Here is a 23,157-nt window from a genome sequence, read left to right on the forward strand (position 1 = left end):
TAGAAATTTAATTCCTTTGTGTAAGTTTGGACAAAGATTGTATTGAGGTCTGGAGCTGTGTGGCCCTGATGGCACGCGATATTATACCTGTGATACTATATATTACAGGAAATGTGCGTTTTAACCTACATATTTATGAATCTATCCAAATATTTTAACATGCATTTTCCATAATAAGTAGTAAGTGAGTAACTAAGTGAGTAATTTAATACCCAAGTTTGTACAAACATACAAGGATAGTTGTATCTGCTCTACCAACTGAAATCAGTCCTTCTTTAGTTTAGAGATACAGCACGGGACAAGGCCCTTCGACCCACTGAGTCCGTGCCGACCAGCGATCCCTGCACATTAACATTATCCTACACACACGAGGGATGATATAAAATTGATACCAAGCCAATTAACCTACAGACCTGTACGTCTTTGGAGTGTGGGAGGAAACCGAAGATCTAAGAGAAAACCCTTGTGTTCACGGGGTGAATGTACAATCTCCGTACAGACAGCACCTGTAGTCGGGATTGAACCCGGGTCTCTGGCGTTGTAAGCGCTGGAAGACAGCGACTCTACCGCTGCTTCACCGTGCCGCCCGTGTTGTATATATTTAGGCCCATTATGGAAAATGATTAACCTAAATAATAATTTAGATTTAATAACCTCAATGAAAATATGCATAAACATAATGAAAAGCAAATGAAATTCCTATGGATAAATTCATGGCCTAATTTTATTCGAGAGGATAGCAAAAAGTTGAATATCTTGATGCCTTCTGAAACTTGACATTTTCTCATTTTAAAATCAAATACTTCAGCTCGGGAAAGTATGATTCAGTATGACAGGGGAAGTCAAGGGCAGTATAAAAATAAAAGAGAAGATGTATATCATAGCAAAGATGAGCGGGAAGCCAGAGGATTGGGAAACTTTTAAAGATCAACAGAAGGTAACCAAAAAGGCAATACGGGGAGAAAAGAGGAAGTACGAAGGTAAGCTAGCCAAGAATATAAAGGAGGATAGTAAAAGCTATGTGAAGAGGATATGTGAAGAGGACAAAAATAGTTAAGACAAATGTGGGTCCCTTGACGACAGAAGCAGGTGAGTTTATTATGGGGAGCAAGGAAATGGCAGATGAGTTGAACAGGTACTTTGGTTCCGTCTTCACTGAGGAAGACATAAACAATCTCCCAGATGTACTAGGGGACAGAGGACCTAGAGTGACAGATGGAAATTCACATTAGACAGGAAATGGTGTTGGGTAAACTGATGGGACTGAAGGCAGATAGATTCCCAGGGCCTGCTGGTCTGCATCCCAGGCTATTCAAGGAGTTGGCTCTAGAAATTGTGGACGCATTGGTGATCATTTTCCAATGTTCCATAGATTGTGGATCAGTTTCTGTGGATTGGAGGGTAGCTAATGTTATCCCACTTTTCAAGAAAGCAGGGAGAGAGAAAGCAGGGAATTATAGACCAGTTAGCCTGACATCGGTGGTGGGGAAGATGCTGGAGTCGATTATCAAGGATGTAATAGCGGCGCATTTGGATAGTAGTAACAGGATCGATCCAAGTCAGCATGGATTTACAGAGGGGAAATCATGCTTGACAAATCTTCTGGAATTTTTTGAGGATCTAACAAATAAAATGGACAAGGGAGAGCCAGTGGATGTAGTGTACCTGGACTTTCAGAAAGCATTTGATAAGGTCCCACATAGGATATTGGTGGGCAAAATTAGAGCACATGGTATTGGGGGTAGGGTATTGATATGGATAGAAAATTGGTTGGCAGACAGGAAACAAAGAGTAGGGATTAACAGGTCCCTTTCAGAATGGCAAGCAATGACTAGTGGGGTGCCGCAAGGCTCGGTGCTGGGACCGCAGCTATTTACAATATATATTAATGATTTAAATGAAGGAATTAAAAGTAACATTAGCAAATTTGCAGATGAAACAAAGCTGGGTGCCTGTATGAACTGTGAAGAGGATGCTATGAGGATGCAAGGTGACTTGGACAGGTTGGGTGAGTAGGCAGAGGCAATATAATGTGGATATATGTGAGGTTATCCACTTCGGTGGCAAGAACGGGAAGGCAGATTATTATCAGAATGGTGTTAGGTTAGGAAAATGGAAGTACAATGAGACCTGCCTGATATTAGAAAACCAGCATTTAAAACCGTATGTAAAATGTATCATCTTACTGGTATGAAAAAGAATATCAAAAAAGAAAATTGTTTATTTGCTTTTCTAATTATCTGCATCTTCCTGATATCTGGGTGGATCAGTGTTTCTGGTTCTCCGCTTATGAAAATGAGATTATCTTTCAGAGCATGGGCGTCAACTTTGAGGTATCCAGTGTCGGCTTCATTATGTGGAAGCTTAATAAAGGTTTGTGACGCATATCTAATCTGTGTGGTTTATTTTCTTAAACAATTAGAAAAAATGTATCTCATGCAGTTAATGACTTAATTTGGCATCACCCCATACAGCCGGGAGGTAAGGAGGAGACAGCAACTGCAGATGCTGGAATCCTGGAGCAAAAGAACAAACTGCTAGAGAAACTCAGTGTTAGGCAGGATCTGTGGAGAGAAATGGATGACATTTCTGGTTGAGACCATTTCTCAGACTGATGGTGATTGAACAGGCTGGTAGAAAGATGAGCGGGGTTAGGATTGGGGCCAGAAGCTGGAAAGGAATAGGTGGGTCCAGGGTAAGGAGTGGTTGAATGGCAGATAAGTCAGGTGGGGGAATGGAGATCGTAACCAAGGCATGAGGTGGCAAGTGAGGGAGACAATGGAATACAAATGGTTGAATCTGCAAAGAAAGTAAGGTGGGGAGTTAAATGTAGAGCCGGAGGGAGGGATGGTAGGTGGATGGGAATGGGGGTGAAGATAAATTGAGAACCCAAAGTAAGAAGGAATGGGTGATGAGTTCATGAAGGATATAGAGGAAGTGAATATTGCTTGTCTATGTCCCTCCACAGATGCTGCAGAACTTGCCGAGTGCATTCAGTTGTATTTTTTGGAGGCTGGTTGGGGTCTGCACACTGCTTGGTGGCAGTGTTGGTGGTAGTGATAAGGTGGAAGGTACCATTGTGGTCAAAGTAAACCAGTACCTGGCATCACTTAGAGTATACATACATTTCAGCGTGACCAATGCATTCTCCGCATGGCTATGAAGTATTGTCATCAGCTTGGCAAAAAGGTAAAGCAATGGTGCATTTGATTTAAATATAAAGTAGAAAAAACTGTTGCACAGGAATCTTCATTGAGATGTTCTCTGGGTAGTTCATAAGCCATAGCAGCATATGTAGACCATTCAACCCATCGAGTCTACTGCCCCATTCAATCATAGTTGATCTATCTTTCCTTCTCAACCCCATTCTCCTGCCTTCTCCCTGACACCTTGACACCCTTGAGTATTTTCAGGACTATACAAGGCATGGTGTTTTTCAAGGAATAGAATTCATTACTAACTCACAGTGAAGGAATCCCTTGGTAGCAGTGAATATAAAATAATTGAACTTATATTTAAGTGAAAGAACAATGAGTTCAGGACTAGTATCTTTTATGTTTTTACTTGGACAATATGAGGTCATGAAGCCAAACAAATGTAAACTGGCAAGTTAGGTTTAAGTGATTGGTCAATTGACATACAATGGGAGATAGTTAAGGGGATCTTTCTGAGTATGAAATGGGAAAGAAAAAATTCCAAGGGGCTGACCCATCATTCTGGTTAATGAAAAAGGATGAAGATGGTATCAAACTAAAAGTAAAAACATGTTTTTGTAGAAAGTTGGATAGAAGGTCAGAAGATTGGATTGAATATTAAAAAAACACCAAACAACATAAATGTTAGCATGGATGGGCTGGACCTAGGGGTTTGCTTCCATGTAGTACAGAGTTCTCTCACTTCAGATACGTTAGAATTGAAGTGGGTAGCATACGTGCTTTTACCTGAAAAGACCAGTGACTGGTCTCTTTGGCTCCGGAAAAGTCAAATGCAAACATTACCTTTCCAAAGCTGCTCCTCCAGCTTCTCTGGGCCCGACAAAAATACTGCCCTGGGCACATGGACCTTTCTCCACTCACCCCAACCTGGCTTCACCTCTTCACCCTGGGGCATAGATGTCGATGCCAGGGCTCACCTTGTTCCAAGACTGTGGAAGTGCCTTCAGGTGCACTTTTTAGCACCCGCAGGTCAATGGTGGAACTGCAAATAGGCACCGAACATGATACTGTTTAAGAAGGAACTGCAGATGCTGGAAAATCGAAGGTAGGCAAAAATGCTGGAAAAACTCAGTGGGTGAGGCAGCAAAGGAAATAGGCAACGTTTCGGGCCGAAACCCTTCTTTAGTCTGAAGAAGGGTTTTGGCCCGAAACGTTGCCTATTCTTTCTCTCCTGATGCTGCCTCACCCGCTGAGTATCTCCAGCATTATAATCTACCACTGTAAATAAGCAAATTACACAGTCGGGAGTTCAAAGTCGTCTTTAATCTGTACACATAGTCTAGCGGTACAGCAGGTTGGTAGTTGTTAGTTCATCGTTACCGCTTCCAAGACTGCCTGGTGTAGCAAGTGGGTGTTGGTATAAAGCATACAGTAAGGTGGGGTTAGTGATGCTATTTCTACTATGATTGGTTCACATGCAATAACCAATCTACATCCTTCCCCGTAAAGAGCGAATATAGTTAAACACTCATGCGACTTCCGAATTTAAACATACTCGCCGTATCTGTCGGGCGGTCTACTAATGCGGCCCGAACGTGTACGGACCAACCCCTCTCTCTCCGTGCCAGAAAAGTTAGTGGGAGAGGGAGGCAGTGAACCCGGAAGTGAGAAAGCAGCAGGGGACACTTGAGGTGACCGATAGGGGGAGCATGCGGGAGAGGTAGTGTTGTTGTTAGTCATAGCCGCCGGTCGCGGTGGAAAACGGGACATGCTGGGACTAGTGGTGGCCACAGCAGCAGACGGCTGGGACAATAAAGGTGGAGCAAAAGGATCGGCTGGTGGAGGTCGTAGTTCCTTTACAGACAGCAAGTGTTGGCGGCTCTGTCGGTACAGGGCGCCATCAACATCGACAAGGTAGGATCGGGGTTCCTTGGACGGGCCAACAACGCAACCTAGACGGGAATGTCCCATAGTAGTTTGCAAGTGGAAGACTTGGCCCCGCAGTAATGGTTTCAGCGAAAGACTTGTCATATGATCGTTTCTGGATGTTGTATTCTCCTGAATGTGCTTCTGGACCGCAGCTGGCTTCAGCACCTGTGGCACCAGCTTCTGCTAGGCAATTGGTATCGGAGGTCGTGTTGTTCTGGACATCAGGCGTTGGGCTGGTGAGCCCAGGACCCTGTATCTAGCGATGTTTCTGAGGTTTAAAAGGTCGAGGTACACATCCGACTTGGCTAGGTGGATGCGTTCCATCTAACGGCCCGTTCGGCGAGCCCGTTACTTTGAGGGTATTCGGGGCTGCTCGTGATATGGTGGAAGTTCCATCGGTTGGCAAAGTGTTTGAAAGCGTGGCTGGTAAATTGTCTTCCGTTGTCGGTTTGCAGACGGACAGATGCGCCGAATGTGGAAAAGTGTCTCTGTAGCTTTAGGTTGTTGTCATGCCGTATACCAGGATGTGTCTCTGCCATATACCAGGATATCATCTACGGTGATGGCACACGGGAGTCCTTGGAACAGCTGTTCCATGTTTCTCTGGAAGACTTCGCTGGCCGAATTGATGCGGAATGGCATCCTGAGAAATTTAAATCTGCCAAACAGTGTGGCAAACGTGGTCAGGTTTGATGACTCGTCATCTACTCGTTCTCATGCAATAACCAATCTACAACCTCCAACAATGCAATGGAATGTTACGATCTACGAAGGCACAGTGTGCTTTTTTAAAACCTTTGAACTTCCTTTGGCCGGAGCCCTAGAACCACAGTTCGTGTATATGGGTAGACATTGATTGGACTCATTATTCATAGAAACATAGAAAATAGGTGCAGGAGTAGGCCATTTGGCCCATCGAGCCAGCACCGCCATTCAATATGATCATGGCTGATCATCCAGAATCAGTACCCCGTTCCTGCTTTCTCACCATATCCCTTGATTCTGTTAGCCATCAGAGCTATATCCAACTCTCTCTTGAATACATCCAGTGAATTGGTTGCCATTGCCTTCTGTGGCAAAGAATTCCACAGGTTTACAACTCTCTGGGTGAAAAAGATTTTCCTCATCTCAGTCCTAATTGGCCTCCCCCCTAATTCTTAAACTGTGACCCCTGGTTCATGGACTCCACCAACATCAGGACCATTTTTCCTGCATCTAGCCTGTCCAATCCCTTAATAATTTTATATGTTTCTATAAGATCCTTCTCATCTTTCTAAATTCCAGTGAATATAAGCCCAGTCTATCCATTCTTTCTTCATATATATTTGTGATCACATATGAAACTAACATTCAGTTGTGAATGTAGGTGGATTTACAATATCACATGCAAGCCATCCTATTTCTGTATTAAATGCTCTGACAACCACCAGAAAACCGCTAGTCCAGACAACGTCTTCAATACGTTGCTGATTCTAGATTTGTAGGTTGTCCAGACTTTTTACTGTTACTTGGATTAATATCCAGACAGGCTTTAATTTCATTTTGTTATTAAAATGCTGCACATGAGCACTCCAGACCCTGGCTGTGAACTTTTAGTCTGTACTCCTGTGCTGGCCACACCCCTGGCCTTGGTGGCACACCCTGCTTGTACTCTGGACCTGCAGCTCACATTACAGACTAATGTGTGAGCCAGATTGTCGGGATTTCTGAACAAATAAATGCTGGATGACTGGGACTTATCCGCGGAAGCAGAGGTCAAAAGACATAATTAATTGTGCTCGGGGACGGGTGTGAGCTCAGGGATGGTCGACTTCTGTGTCTGCATTTGCAAAGGTCTGCTGTCAAGATCGATGTATTACCTCTGTTGATGGGCAGCCCTAGAAAGGTCATCCTCATTGCAAATCTGGGATGGAGATGAAACTGCTCTGAATACGGTGCACAGCTAAAAACTGTAGTGATAATAATGCTGGTATTTTAGGAACAGCGTGAATGCTTACATTTATGATTATAGCGAATAAGGAACTATGCCCTTATAGTAACGTTAATGTTAGAAAAAAGTGTCAACTGTGTTGTGAAAATGCAAATTAAAACAGGCTGATCTGTGCCACTTCTAGAGAGTCCTTTTGACGAGCTAATGATGTTATAATCCCCTCAGAAATTGCGAATGAAAGGATAATTCCACTCATGTCATCCCCTTTTGGTGATTTAGTGATGTCATTATGTCTTTTCATTCGGGTTTTCTAAGCTTGTCACATCTGGGATGTCATAATTGCCATACACAGAAAACGTGTTAATTAGTTAAAAATAATGGTCTTTTGTAGGTGAAGGTAACTTGAACTTTGCTTTGTGTGTGAAACTTCAGTTCAATACCACTGGAGTACTCTCTTTAATGACTGTTTAATGACAGTTCCGTCACTCTACAGATAATTCAGCATTGAGTGTTGTGTAGAGATTTCCAGAGCTTTGTTTTGCACAGAAAGCACACTTAGGTGCCGCAGAATAGTCATGCTACTTATGTACGTTCAATCAGATGGAGTCGGAGCAACTTGTCATTTGAGCCAGGTGGTAGAATATCTCCCCTATGTTTCAAATCTCCATATGCTTTGATGCAGCATCATATCTCAGTGAGAAGTTCAATTTCTGTCCAGGATGGGGTTCAAGAGGCATGATGATAAAACCAAAATACAAGGAATTCCATGGCAGGATTAAGTTATATTCTAAAATTAATTGGGAAAATATTTTTGTCTGTGTGAAGTTTGCCTGTCCTCACAGTGATTGCATGAGTTATCTCCTCTCTACCAAAGATTTTTGGGTTTGAAGGTCAATTGAGCACCATAAATTATCCCAAGTGTAACGATTAATGGAATGGGGAATGGGGGTGGTGCGTGCATCTGTGTGGGAATAAAACATAGAGGTGCAGGAGGAGGCCATTCGGCCCTTCGAGCCTGCACCGCCATTCAATATGATCATGGCTGATCATCCAACTCAGTATCCTGTACCTGCCTTCTCTCCATACCCCCTGATCCCTTTAGCCATAAGGGCCACATCTAACTCCCTCTTAAATATAGCCAATGAACTGGCCTCAACTACCTTCTGTGGCAGAGAAAACTGGCCTCAACTACGTTCTGTGGCAGAGAAAACAGATTAAGGTAGAATTAGGATAAACATTGGTTCTTGATGTTTAGTGTTTACCCAGGGGGCAAAAGAACCTGTTCATGCTGATCCTCTATAACTATAATATAATAAAGTCATGTAATAGAAGAATTAGGCCATTCGGCCCATCAAGCCTACTCCACCATTCAATCATGGCTGATCTATCTCTCCCTCCTAACCTTATTCTCCTGCCTTCTCCTCATAACTCCTGACACCCGTACTAATCAAGAGACTATCTATCTATGCCTCAAAAATATCCATTGAAGGCCTACACAGCCTTAAGTGGCAGGGAATTCCACAGATTCCCCACCCTCTGACTAAAGAAATGCATTGTCATCACCTTCCTAAAGGAACATCCTTTAATTCTGAGGCTATGACCTTTACTCCTAGACTCTCCCAATAGTGGAAACATCCTCTCCACTCTATTCGGGCCTTTCACTATTCGGTGTGTTTCAATGAGGTTACCCCCCTCATTCTTCTAAACTCTAGCGAGTACAGGTCCAGTGCCGTCAAATGCTCATCATAAGTTAACACACTCATTCCTGGGATCATTCTTGTAAACCTCGTCTGGACCCTCTCCAGGGCCAGTACACCCTTCCTCAGATATGAGGCTCAAGGCTCCTTTCAGTCTCAGTAGCTCGCTTCTGCTTCCACTCACCTCACAGCAGAAAAAGAAGACTTCTTTTAACCCTGTTATTTGGCAAAGAGAAGCAAGATGAACTCATTCCAAATGGCTGGGAGATTTCATGCTGTCATGCAGATGGCAGGAGGACTGGTTTGCTTTTCCTTTGTTTACATTCATCTTTGAGTGTTCCAGCACGAAAGGTGAAATCTAGCAGGACATTAGCATACTACTGAAGTTTGACATGCTACCAAAACAGCAAAACAGAAGCATAAAAATAATTCAGCTATTTTTGCTGCAGTTCTTCACCACTGCCTCTCCTAGCAAAAATGGACAACGGGAGACTATTTTACAGCTTCTACTGCACACAACATCGCAGTGCTCACTGGCAGTTAGTGCATCAGAATAGGCCAGGAGAAGGTTAAGCCCTCAATCTTCGTAGAAATTGAGAAGGGAAAAGAATACCACTGAGAACAAAACATCTGAATGACCCAAAAGATCTAGACATATTACTATTTGCCATGAAATAGAAACACAATTTTTCCTAAATCTGTAGCAGGACTGGGATTTCTGTAACATTAAACTTTTAAGTTATGCAAGCACAACTTGTGCTCACTTAATTATGATTTTTATTACATTGTTCGGCAATCAAGGGATGCCAATATTTAACAAAAGGAAAATGGCAGCAAACATTGGTAGAGGGACTGTGACAGCAGTAGGCCGGGGCAGAAATGTATTCAAGAGTCCAACAGCAGGTTGTTGGAGATGGGTTTGCAGTAAGAGTTGGAGGGTAGCAGTGAGAGCCGGGAGGTTGCAGTAGTAACGGACGGCTGGTGATCATAAGGTAGTAAGACCATATGTGAAATGTCTAGAATTAAGCCATTCTGCCCATCAACTCTACTCGCCATTCAATCATGGCTGATCTATCTCTCCCTCCTAACACCATTCTCATGCTGCTCCTCAGGTTTTGGCTCCACTTTAGTCCGACGCTATTGATTTTTGGGCACAGAGGGGGAGGGGTCTCCCTGTCGGTCTGCTCCTGGGCCTGGCCAAGATGGCCATTCGCGGGTTCAGGCAGTGGACAGTTGACGGCCGCACAGCGGTCGGCTGCCTGCCCCTTTTCCGGGGTTACGCCCGTGCATGCGTGTCCCTGGAGAGGGAACACACGGTTCTCTGGAGGCCTTCCGTGAACGCTGGTCACCGCGAGAGGTCGAATGTATTGTTGATAAAAATGTTAATATTTTAATTTGTTAACTTTGTTTGTAAAATGCCAATATAGGCATTCTTTGATCGTGTTACTACTTTGTATTTGTGTTTGTTCTGAATAAAAGCATTTTGTATGAAAAAAAAAATTATCCTGCCTTCTTCCAATAACCTCTGACACCCGTACTAATCAAGAACCTATCTATCTCTGCCTTAAATATATCCACTGACTTTACCTCCACAACCTTCTGCGACAAAGAATTCCTCAGATTCACCACCCACTGACTAAAGAAATTCCTCCTCATCTCCTTCCTAAAAGAACATCCTTTAATTCTGAGGCTATGACCTCTAGTCCTAGACTCTCCCACTAGTGGAAATATCCTCTCCACATCCTCTCTATCCAAGCCTTTCGCTGTTCTGTATGTTTCAATGAGGTCCCCCGCTCATTCTTCTAAACTCTAGCAAATATAGGCCCACGTGCCATCAAACGCTCATCATATGTTAACCTACTAATTCCTGGAATCATAGTATCACAGTGGGAGTTGGTCAGGTACTGTGGTAGGAGTTGCGTAGGTGTAGGGTGGGAGTTGTGTGGGAACAGAGGTGGGATCACTGGTGGAAGTTGGATGGGTGTAGGGATGGGAGCTGAGGCATATGCGGTAAAGGGAGTTAGACAGGTGGGATGGGGGTTTGTGTACGACAGCAGAGTTGGTGGGTGGGAGTCAGAGGTGACTACATTACGAATTATGGGAATGACACAGGGTTTTGAAAGGTGAAGGGAATGGAAGGTTGGCGATGAAGACTGCAACATTTGATGGAGGGAAGGTGAGACTAGGGTGATTATGGGAGCCCAGTTGGGCAGCAGTGGGAATCGCTGGGGGGAGTCGTGTGAGCCATGGGAGACAGTGGAAGTCGAAGAGCAGAAGACGGAACTGTGGTGGAAGTTTGGTTGGAGATGGGAGACTGGAGTGCGCAGTGTGAGTGGGGATGAGATACAGGGGGAATCAGAGGGCAGTGGGAGTCAGGGAAAGAGCGGTGGTGGCATGGAAAGAGTCAGAGATGAGAGTTGGTACGTTTCTGGTGATAGTGGGGTGTCCATGTGGTAAAGGTCACAGCCAAGCGGGTGGAATTGGGCAATTGTTTCAGCAGTTGGTGGGGTAGGGGAGGGATTTGGAGGCATTTGTGGAGAAGGCCAGGAGGAGAGGTGAGAGTAGGCAGCAAGAGTTGTGATGCTGTCAGGAGGAGTAGTTAAACATGTAATTGGAGCAGAGAGATAATGGCACCCATTGTGTTGGGCTACATTTAGTTCATGGGATCCAGGATGTATTCTGCAACATAACAGCATGATTTGTATCCTTCTTAAGCTTGGTGCAATTGGCCGAGACTTCTTTCCTAAGAATGCCTTCAAAGGTGCATGATCTAGTCTGTATAGTCTAGTCTGTATAGTGCACAATTGAATGAGCCCGATATTGATGGAAATGTCAGCATTTTCTAAAGATGGTGAACTGAAATGCTGCTATATGTGCCACAACAGCATTTGATGAACGGGAAGTTCTGGCCAGTATTCATTTTTCAATCATCATCATCATCATCTTTTATTGTCATCTTGCAAAGCAACAGTTGTACAGTGCAAAATGAGAAGACGTTTCCCAGGAAATACCGGAGCATCGCACATAAACTTAAACATTTCACGCATAAAATAAAAACAATAAAAAAAACAATCCAGTTCCTGATAAAACAGTACGAATAGTTTTAAAAAGTGCAGGTAAAAACAGCAATATTAAAATACAAGTAAAAACAGTCATAAAATGACCAGGGCAACTGATTTAAGTGGCCCGAGCCAGTGCCAGAGTTATTACTCAGTGCCAGTTATTAAATTGTCAGTGCAAAAGCAGCAGAATCAGGTGGAGTGACTGTTTAGCAGCCTCACAGCCTGTGGAAGGAAACTGTTTAACAGTCTGGTTGTCCGGGCTTTGATGCTACGGTATCTCTTGCCTGATGGCAGGAGATCTAGATGTGTATGGAGTGGGTACAGTCTGTCCTTTGCTATGCTCAGTGCTTTTTTTCAGGCAGCGGCTCTGGAACAGTTCTTGTACTGAGGGTAGCGAGACGCCAATGATCCTCTCTGCTCCCCTCACTACCCTCTGCAGAGACTTCCTGTCTGAGCAATTACAGTTGGAGTACCACATGTTCATGCAGTACGTGAGTACAGACTCCACCGTGCCCCTGTAAAAAGTCCTGAGGATGTTGATAGGGAGTGAGGCCTGTTTCAGTTTCCTCAGGTAGTGCAGCCGCTGATGGGCCCGTTTGACAATCCCAGTGTTGTTCCTGGACCAAGTGAGATTGTCTGCGATTTGCACTCTGAAGAACTTTATGCTCTCCACTCTCCCCACTGTGGTGCCACTGATGTTGAGGGGTGTGTGTTTGGGCTGCGACCTCCTGAAGTCGACAATCATCTCCTTTGTTTTGTCTACGTTTAATTCTAAATTGTTGTTGCCACACCAGTCCACTAGTTGTTTCACTTCCTCCCTGTACATTGTTTCATCCTGTCCACTGATGAGTCCCACCATTGTGGTGTCATCTGTGAATTTTATAATCCTGTTGTCCCTGAATCTAGCAGCACAGTCATGTGTGAGCGGTGTGAACAACAGCGGGCTGAGCACACAGCCTTGAGGGGAGCCGGTGCTCAGCGTGATCGAGCCTGAGGTGTTAGAATAGAAGAAGTATAAAATAGAATAGAATGCAATTTATTGTCATTCAAACCTAGGTTTGAACGAAATATCATTTCTACAGTTTTTTACATTACAAAACAATCCAAGACCCACACTTAACACAGTTTACATAAACATCCATCACAGTGAGTCTCCAACATCTCCTCACTGTGATGGAAGGCAAAGTCTTTATCTCTTCCCTTTGTTCCTTCTCCCGTGGTCCAGCAGTCCAACTGCAGTGTCGAGGCGAACTGGGGCTCCGATGTTAAAGCCCCCGGCGGGCGATGGTAAGTCCTGAGGCCGTTTAAGCCACGCCGGGCGATGTTAGGCCCCGGCTCCACGTCCTTAAACCCGCGATTCCAGCGGGAGAAGTCGCCGTTGCGGAGCTCGGAAAAGCGGTCTCCCACCAGGGACTTGGAGCTCCCGATGTTCCCGTCCACCGGGTCTGCGGCCGGTGCCTCCGAACTCCAAAAGTCGGGTCGCAGCCGCACGCCACCACAGCTCTTCCCGCTCCGAAGTTGGCCAGCTCCGCAATGTCAGTTCCGCAGGCTCTGCAACTGGAGCCCCCAGGTTAGTCCCGGCCGGAGGTCGCCGCCGGCTCCACGATGTTAGGCCCAACGACATCCGAGACCCGACAGGGAATAGTCGGGTCCCCGCACAGGGAAGAGATTTAAACGGTTTCCCCCACAGCCCCCCCACCACCCCCCACATATACACAGCTAAAAAAAATAATAAAAACTAACTCAAGACATACATTTAACAAGACAAAAATAAAACCAACACGGACTGACTGCGGTCTCTCTGTCAGAAAGTCCAGGATCCAGTGACACCGGGTGGTGTTGAGGCCCAGCAGGGTTAGTTTCTCCACAAGTCTCTGTGGGATGATGGTGTTATCCCAATCAGCAACATTAAATGCAAGATGTGATCATTTAGCTCTTGTGTTCGACATGAAAGTTGGTTGTGTGCAAAAAACGGCTGCCATGCTTGTCCACAAAGAGTAAGGATTTTGTTTTAAAGTGTAATTTTTCTTACCACATTGTTCACGAGATTTCATCAGAATACCGATATGTGTCTTCTTTGCTTTTTCTTGGCCCAATTAAACGAGTATCATTTCATGAGTGCCTTCTCAGTATTTTTTGTTCAATAATTTTAAGATACGTCGTTTGCACATTTCTTCTGAAAGTGGGTTTTTATCTCTCTCGGCAAGAAAAACCTTGTCTTCCTTCTTACCCTCTCTAAGTCTTCTTTTCTTTTTCTCCTTCTCCTCAAACATCCACTCCCTCACCCCTCCTTCCTCTTTCTTCATTTTTTTTGTGCCCCCCTTCCCCTCTCAAATCGTTTTCTAGTTTTTCCGGATGTGGGCCACTCTATAACACATCTGCCATTCACAAACACTCTCAACCTCTCCTTGACTCTTATTTTACGCAAATCCTTTCCATCCTTTTGGTTTCTTCACGCCCTCTCTTTCTTTTGCTATCACCGGGTCCGGTCATCTACGTTGTCTTTGCCGCGGTTTTCTTGTTTTCTTTTTTCTAGGCTTTTAATCTGAGCACCTCTCCTGGCACACCCACTCTGGAAACATGGATTTTATTCACTTGCCTTAAGTCGAACACAAGGCTAAATCCTCCTCGGCGCTTTGTTGCCGGCTGGTTTCACCATTCATCCCGTTGTCCCTGGGATTTTCCACCTTTCTAGATCGGAGTTTGTTTAGTCTTAGTTTGCTTTGTTTTTGTCTTGTTAAATGTATGTCTTGAGTTAGTTTTTATTATTTTTTTTAGCTGTGTATATGTGGGGGGTGGTGGGGGGGCTGTGGGGGAAACCGTTTAAATCTCTTCCCTGTGCGGGGACCCGACTATTCCCTGTCGGGTCTCGGATGTCGTTGGGCCTAACATCGTGGAGCCGGCGGCGACCTCCGGCCGGGACTAACCTGGGGGCTCCAGTTGCAGAGCCTGCGGAACTGACATTGCGGAGCTGGCCAACTTCGGAGCGGGAAGAGCTGTGGTGGCGTGCGGCTGCGACCCGACTTTTGGAGTTCGGAGGCACCGGCCGCAGACCCGGTGGACGGGAACATCGGGAGCTCCAAGTCCCTGGTGGGAGACCGCTTTTCCGAGCTCCGCAACGGCGACTTCTCCCGCTGGAATCGCGGGTTTAAGGACATGGAGCCGGGGCCTAACATCGCCAGGCGCGGCTTAAACGGCCTCAGGACTTACCATCGCCCGCCGGGGGCTTTAACATCGGAGCCCCAGTTCGCCTCGACACTGCAGTTGGACTGCTGGACCACGGGAGAAGGAACAAAGGGAAGAGATAAAGACTTTGCCTTCCATCACAGTGAGGAGATGTTGGAGACTCACTGTGATGGATGTTTATGTAAACTGTGTTAAGTGTGGGTCTTGGATTGTTTTGTAATGTAAAAAACTGTAGAAATGATATTTCGTTCAAACCTAGGTTTGAATGACAATAAATTGCATTCTATTCTATTCTATTCTTCTTCTATTCTAACACCTCAGGCTCGATCACGCTGAGCACCGGCTCCCCTCAAGGCTGTGTGCTCAGCCCGCTGTTGTTCACACTGCTCACACATGACTGCGCTGCTAGATTCAGGGACAACAGGATTATAAAATTCACAGATGACACCACAATGGTGGGACTCATCAGTGGAGAGGATGAAACAATGTACAGGGAGGAAGTGAAACAACTAGTGGACTGGTGTGGCAACAACAATTTAGAATTAAACGTAGACAAAACAAAGGAGATGATTGTCGACTTCAGAAGGTCGCAGCCCAAACACACACCCCTCAACATCAGTGGCACCACAGTGGAGAGAGTGGAGAGCATAAAGTTCCTCGGAGTGCAAATCGCAGACAATCTCACTTGGTCCAGGAACATCACTGGGATTGTCAAACGGGCCCATCAGCGGCTGCACTACCTGAGGAAACTCAAACAGGCCTCACTCCCTATCAACATCCTCAGGACTTTTTACAGGGGCACGGTGGAGCCTGTACACACGTACTGCATGAACATGTGGTACTCCACCTGCAACTGCTCAGACAGGAAGTCTCTGCAGAGGGTAGTGAGGGGAGCAGAGAGGATCATTGGCGTCTCGCTACCCTCAGTACAAGAACTGTTCCAGAGCCACTGCCTGAAAAAAAGCACTGAGCATAGCAAAGGACAGACTGTACCCACTCCATACACATCTAGATCTCCTGCCATCAGGCAAGAGATACCGTAGCATCAAAGTCCAGACAACCAGACTGCTAAACAGCTTCCTTCCACAGGCTGTGAGGCTGCTAAACAGTCACTCCACCTGATTCTGCTGCTTTTGCACTGACAATTTAATAACTGGCACTGAGTAATAACTCTGGCACTGGCTCGGGCCACTTAAATCAGTTGCCCTGGTCATTTTATGACTGTTTTTACTTGTATTTTAATATTGCTGTTTTTACCTGCACTTTTTAAAACTATTCGTACTGTTTTATCAGGAACTGGATTGGTTTTTTTATTGTTTTTATTTTATGCGTGAAATGTGCGATGCTCCGGTATTTCCTGGGAAACGTCTTCTCATTTTGCACTGTACAACTGTTGCTTTGCAAGATGACAATAAAAGATGATGATGATGATGATTGAAAAATGAATACTGGCCAGAACTTCCCATTCATCAAATGCTGTTGTGGCACATATAGCAGCATTTCAGTTCACCATCTTTAGAAAATGCTGACATTTCCATCAATATCGGGCTCATTCAATTGTGCACTATACAGACTAGACTATACAGACTAGATCATGCACCTTTGAAGGCATTCTTAGGAAAGAAGTCTCGGCCAATTGCACCAAGCTTAAGAAGGATACAAATCATGCTGTTATGTTGCAGAATACATCCTGGATCCCATGAACTAAATGTAGCCCAACACAATGGGTGCCATTATCTCTCTGCTCCAATTACATGTTTAACTACTCCTCCTGACAGCATCACAACTCTTGCTGCCTACTCTCACCTCTCCTCCTGGCCTTCTCCACAGATGCCTCCAAATCCCTCCCCTACCCCACCAACTGCTGAAACAATTGCCCAATTCCACCCGCTTGGCTGTGACCTTTACCACATGGACACCCCACTATCAACAGAAACGTACCAACTCTCATCTCTGACTCTTTCCCAGCCACCACTGCTCTTTCCCTGACTCCCACTGCCCTCTGATTCCCCCTGTATCTCATCCCCACTCACACTGCGCACTCCAGTCTCCCATCTCCAACCAACCTCCCACCACAGTTCCGTCTTCTGCTCTTCGACTTCCACTGTCTCCCATGGCTCACACGACTCCCCCCAGCGATTCCCACTGCTACCCGACTGGGCTCCCATAATCACCCTAGTCTCACCTTCCCTCCATCAAATGTTGCAGTCTTCATCGCCAACCTTCCATTCCCTTCACCTTCCAAAACCCTGTGTCATTCCCATAATTCGTAATGTAGTCACCTCTGACTCAGCGTGAGCCCTTGACTCCCACCCACCAACTCTGTTGTCGTACACAAACCCCCATCCCACCTGTCTAATTCCCTTTACCGCATATGCCTCAGCTCCCATCCCTACACCCATCCAACTCCCACCAGTGATCCCACCTCTGTTCCCACACAACTCCCACCCTACACCTACGCAACTCCTACCACAGTACCTGACCAACTCCCACTGTGATACTATGATTCCAGGAATTAGTAGGTTAACATATGATGAGCGTTTGATGGCACGTGGGCCTATATTTGCTAGAGTTTAGAAGAATGAGCAGGGGACCTCATTGAAACATACAGAACAGCGAAAGGCTTGGATAGAGAGGATATTTCCACTAGTGGGAGAGTCTAGGACTAGAGGTCATAGCCTCAGAATTAAAGGATGTTCTTTTAGGAAGGAGATGAGGAGGAAATTCTTTAGTCAGTGGGTGGTGAATCTGAGGAATTCTTTGTCACAGAAGGTTGTGGAGGTAAAGTCAGTGGATATATTTAAGGCAGAGATAGATAGGTTCTTGATTAGTACGGGTGTCAGAGGTTATTGGAAGAAGGCAGGATAATTTTTTTTATCATACAAAATGCTTTTATTCAGAACAAACACAAATACAAAGTAGTAACACGATCAAAGAATGCCTATATTGGCATTTTACAAACAAAGTTAACAAATTAAAATATTGACATTTTTATCAACAATACATTCGACCTCCCGCGGTGACCAGCGTTCACGGAAGGCCTCCAGAGAACCGTGTGTTCCCTCTCCAGGGACACGCATGCACGGGCGTAACCCCGGAAAAGGGGCAGGCAGCCGACCGCTGTGCGGCCGTCAACTGGCCACTGCCTGAACCCGCGAATGGCCATCTTGGCCAGGCCCAGGAGCAGACCGACAGGGAGACCCCTTCCTCACTCCCGACCCTCCCCCCTCTGTATCGGGTGCCCAAAAATCAATAGCGTCGGACTAAAGTGGAGCCAAAACCCGAGGAGCAGCATGAGAATGGCGTTAGGAGGGAGAGATAGATCAGCCATGATTGAATGGCGAGTAGAGTTGATGGGCAGAATTGCCTAATTCTAGACATTTCACATATGATCTTACTACCTTATGATCACCAGCCGTCCGTTACTACTGCAGCCTCCCAACTCTCACTGCTACCCTCCAACTCTTACTGCAAACCCATCTCCAACAACCTGCTGTTGGACTCTTGAATACATTTCTGCCCCGGCCTACTGCTGTCACAGTCCCTCTACCAATGTTTGCTGCCATTTTCCTTTTGTTAAATATTGGCATCCCTTGATTGCCGAACAATGTAATAAAAATCATAATTAAGTGAGCACAAGTTGTGATTGCATAACTTAAAAGTTTAATGTTACAGAAATCCCAGTCCTGCTACAGATTTAGGAAAAATTGTGTTTCTATTTCATGGCAAATAGTAATATGTCTAGATCTTTTGGGTCATTCAGATGTTTTGTTCTCAGTGGTATTCTTTTCCCTTCTCAATTTCTACGAAGATTGAGGGCTTAACCTTCTCCTGGCCTATTCTGATGCACTAACTGCCAGTGAGCACTGTGATGTTGTGTGCAGTAGAAGCTGTAAAATAGTCTCCCGTTGTCCATTTTTGCTAGTAGAGGCAGTGGTGAAGAACTGCAGCAAAAATAGCTGAATTATTTTTATGCTTCTGTTTTGCTGTTTTGGTAGCATGTCAAACTTCAGTAGTATGCTAATGTCCTGCTAGATTTCACCTTTCGTGCTGGAACACTCAAAGATGAATGTAAACAAAGGAAAAGCAAACCAGTCCTCCTGCCATCTGCATGACAGCATGAAATCTCCCAGCCATTTGGAATGAGTTCATCTTGCTTCTCTTTGCCAAATAACAGGGTTCAAAGAAGTCTTCTTTTTCTGCTGTGAGGTGAGTGGAAGCAGAAGCGAGCTACTGAGACTGAAAGGAGCCTTGAGCCTCATATCTGAGGAAGGGTGTACTGGCCCTGGAGAGGGTCCAGACGAGGTTTACAAGAATGATCCCAGGAATTAGTGTGTTAACTTATGATGAGCATTTGACGGCACTGGACCTGTACTCGCTAGAGTTTAGAAGAATGAGGGGGGTAACCTCATTGAAACACACCGAATAGTGAAAGGCCCGAATAGAGTGGAGAGGATGTTTCCACTATTGGGAGAGTCTAGGAGTAAAGGTCATAGCCTCAGAATTAAAGGATGTTCCTTTAGGAAGGTGATGACAATGCATTTCTTTAGTCAGAGGGTGGGGAATCTGTGGAATTCCCTGCCACTTAAGGCTGTGTAGGCCTTCAATGGATATTTTTGAGGCAGAGATAGATAGTCTCTTGATTAGTACGGGTGTCAGGAGTTATGAGGAGAAGGCAGGAGAATAAGGTTAGGAGGGAGAGATAGATCAGCCATGATTGAATGGTGGAGTAGGCTTGATGGGCCGAATGGCCTAATTCTTCTATTACATGACTTTATTATATTATAGTTATAGAGGATCAGCATGAACAGGTTCTTTTGCCCCCTGGGTAAACACTAAACATCAAGAACCAATGTTTATCCTAATTCTACCTTAATCTGTTTTCTCTGCCACAGAACGTAGTTGAGGCCAGTTTTCTCTGCCACAAAAGGTAGTTGAGGCCAGTTCATTGGCTATATTTAAGAGGGAGTTAGATGTGGCCCTTATGGCTAAAGGGATCAGGGGGTATGGAGAGAAGGCAGGTACAGGATACTGAGTTGGATGATCAGCCATGATCATATTGAATGGCGGTGCAGGCTCGAAGGGCCGAATGGCCTCCTCCTGCACCTCTATGTTTTATTCCCACACAGATGCACGCACCACCCCCATTCCCCATTCCATTAATCGTTACACTTGGGATAATTTATGGTGCTCAATTGACCTTCAAACCCAAAAAAATCTTTGGTAGAGAGGAGATAACTCATGCAATCACTATGAGGACAGGCAAACTTCACACAGACAAAAATATTTTCCCAATTAATTTTAGAATATAACTTAATCCTGCCATGGAATTCCTTGTATTTTGGTTTTATCATCATGCCTCTTGAACCCCATCCTGGACAGAAATTGAACTTCTCACTGAGATATGATGCTGCATCAAAGCATATGGAGATTTGAAACATAGGGGAGATATTCTACCACCTGGCTCAAATGACAAGTTGCTCCGACTCCATCTGATTGAACGTACATAAGTAGCATGACTATTCTGCGGCACCTAAGTGTGCTTTCTGTGCAAAACAAAGCTCTGGAAATCTCTACACAACACTCAATGCTGAATTATCTGTAGAGTGACGGAACTGTCATTAAACAGTCATTAAAGAGAGTACTCCAGTGGTATTGAACTGAAGTTTCACACACAAAGCAAAGTTCAAGTTACCTTCACCTACAAAAGACCATTATTTTTAACTAATTAACACGTTTTCTGTGTATGGCAATTATGACATCCCAGATGTGACAAGCTTAGAAAACCCGAATGAAAAGACATAATGACATCACTAAATCACCAAAAGGGGATGACATGAGTGGAATTATCCTTTCATTCGCAATTTCTGAGGGGATTATAACATCATTAGCTCGTCAAAAGGACTCTCTAGAAGTGGCACAGATCAGCCTGTTTTAATTTGCATTTTCACAACACAGTTGACACTTTTTTCTAACATTAACGTTACTATAACGGCATAGTTCCTTATTCGCTATAATCATAAATGTAAGCATTCACGCTGTTCCTAAAATACCAGCATTATTATCACTACAGTTTTTAGCTGTGCACCGTATTCAGAGCAGTTTCATCTCCATCCCAGATTTGCAATGAGGATGACCTTTCTAGGGCTGCCCATCAACAGAGGTAATACATCGATCTTGACAGCAGACCTTTGCAAATGCAGACACAGAAGTCGACCATCCCTGAGCTCACACCCGTCCCCGAGCACAATTAATTATGTCTTTTGACCTCTGCTTCCGCAGTTAAGTCCCAGTCATCCAGCATTTATTTGTTCAGAAATCCCGACAATCTGGCTCACGCATTAGTCTGTAATGTGAGCTGAAGGTCCAGAGTACAAGCAGGGTGTGCCACCAAGGCCAGGGGTGTGGCCAGCACAGGAGTACAGACTAAAAGTTCACAGCCAGGGTCTGGAGTGCTCATGTGCAGCATTTTAATAACAAATTGAAATTAAAGCCTGTCTGGATATTAATCCAAGTAACAGTAAAAAGTCTGGACAACCTACAAATCTAGAATCAGCAACGTATTGAAGACGTTGTCTGGACTAGCGGTTTTCTGGTGGTTGTCAGAGCATTTAATACAGAAATAGGATGGCTTGCATGTGATATTGTAAATCCACCTACATTCACAACTGAATGTTAGTTTCATATGTGATCACAAATATATATGAAGAAAGAATGGATAGACTGGGCTTATATTCACTGGAATTTAGAAAGATGAGAAGGATCTTATAGAAACATATAAAATTATTAAGGGATTGGACAGGCTAGATGCAGGAAAAATGGTCCTGATGTTGGTGGAGTCCATGAACCAGGGGTCACAGTTTAAGAATTAGGGGGGAGGCCAATTAGGACTGAGATGAGGAAAATCTTTTTCACCCAGAGAGTTGTAAACCTGTGGAATTCTCTGCCACAGAAGGCAGTGGCAACCAATTCACTGGATGTATTCAAGAGAGAGTTGGATATAGCTCTGAGGGCTAACAGAATCAAGGGATATGATGAGAAAGCAGAAACGGGGTACTGATTCTGGATGATCAGCCATGATCATATTGAATGGTGGTGCTGGCTCGATGGGCCAAATGGCCTACTCCTGCACCTATTTTCTATGTTTCTATGAATAATGAGTCCAATCAATGTCTACCCATATACACGAACTGTGGTTCTAGGGCTCCGGCCAAAGGAAGTTCAAAGGTTTTAAAAAAGCACACTGTGCCTTCGTAGATCGTAACATTCCATTGCAATGTTGGAGGTTGTAGATTGGTTATTGCATGTGAACGAGTAGATGACGAGTCATCAAACCTGACCACGTTTGCCACACTGTTTGGCAGATTTAAATTTCTCAGGATGCCATTCGGCATCAACTCGGCCAGCGAAGTCTTCCAGAGAAACATGGAACAGCTGTTCCAAGGACTCCCGTGTGCCATCACCGTAGATGATATCCTGGTATATGGCAGAGACACATCCTGGTATACGGCATGACAACAACCTAAAGCTACAGAGACACTTTTCCACATTCGGCGCATCTGTCCGTCTGCAAACCGACAACGGAAGACAATTTACCAGCCACGCTTTCAAACACTTTGCCAACCGATGGAACTTCCACCATATCACGAGCAGCCCCGAATACCCTCAAAGTAACGGGCTCGCCGAACGGGCCGTTAGATGGAACGCACCCACCTAGCCAAGTCGGATGTGTACCTCGACCTTTTAAACCTCAGAAACATCGCTAGAGACAGGGTCCTGGGCTCACCAGCCCAACGCCTGATGTCCAGAACAACACGACCTCCGATACCAATTGCCTAGCAGAAGCTGGTGCCACGGTCCAGAAGCACATTCAGGAGAATACGACATCCAGAAACGATCATATGACAAATCTTTCGCTGAAACCATTACTGCGGGGCCAAGTCTTCCACTTGCAAACTACTATGGGACATTCCCGTCTAGGTTGCGTTGTTGGCCCGTCCAAGGAACCCCGATCCTACCTTGTCGATGTTGATGGCGCCCTGTACCGACGGAGCCGCCAACACTTGCTGTCTGTAAAGGAACCACGACCTCCACCAGCCGATCCTTTTGCTCCACCTTTATTGTCCCAGCCGTCTGCTGCTGTGGCCACCACTAGTCCCAGCATGTCCCGTTCCCCACCGCGACCGGCGGCTATGACT

At 45.1% G+C, this 23,157-nt stretch overlaps 1 long non-coding RNA gene across 1 annotated transcript; it reads left to right on the forward strand.

Moving 5' to 3' along the window:
- Nucleotides 1–1,172: 1,172 nt before the first annotated feature.
- LOC116971412 lies at nucleotides 1,173–22,413 on the forward strand. The gene is made up of 3 exons (XR_004411495.1): nucleotides 1,173–1,184; nucleotides 6,531–6,535; nucleotides 22,275–22,413. It is a non-coding gene; the product is annotated as an uncharacterized LOC116971412 (long non-coding RNA).
- Nucleotides 22,414–23,157: the final 744 nt, after the last annotated feature.

Source organism: Amblyraja radiata, chromosome 1 (genome assembly GCF_010909765.2).
Source record: "Amblyraja radiata isolate CabotCenter1 chromosome 1, sAmbRad1.1.pri, whole genome shotgun sequence".
Lineage (NCBI taxonomy): Eukaryota > Metazoa > Chordata > Chondrichthyes > Rajiformes > Rajidae > Amblyraja > Amblyraja radiata.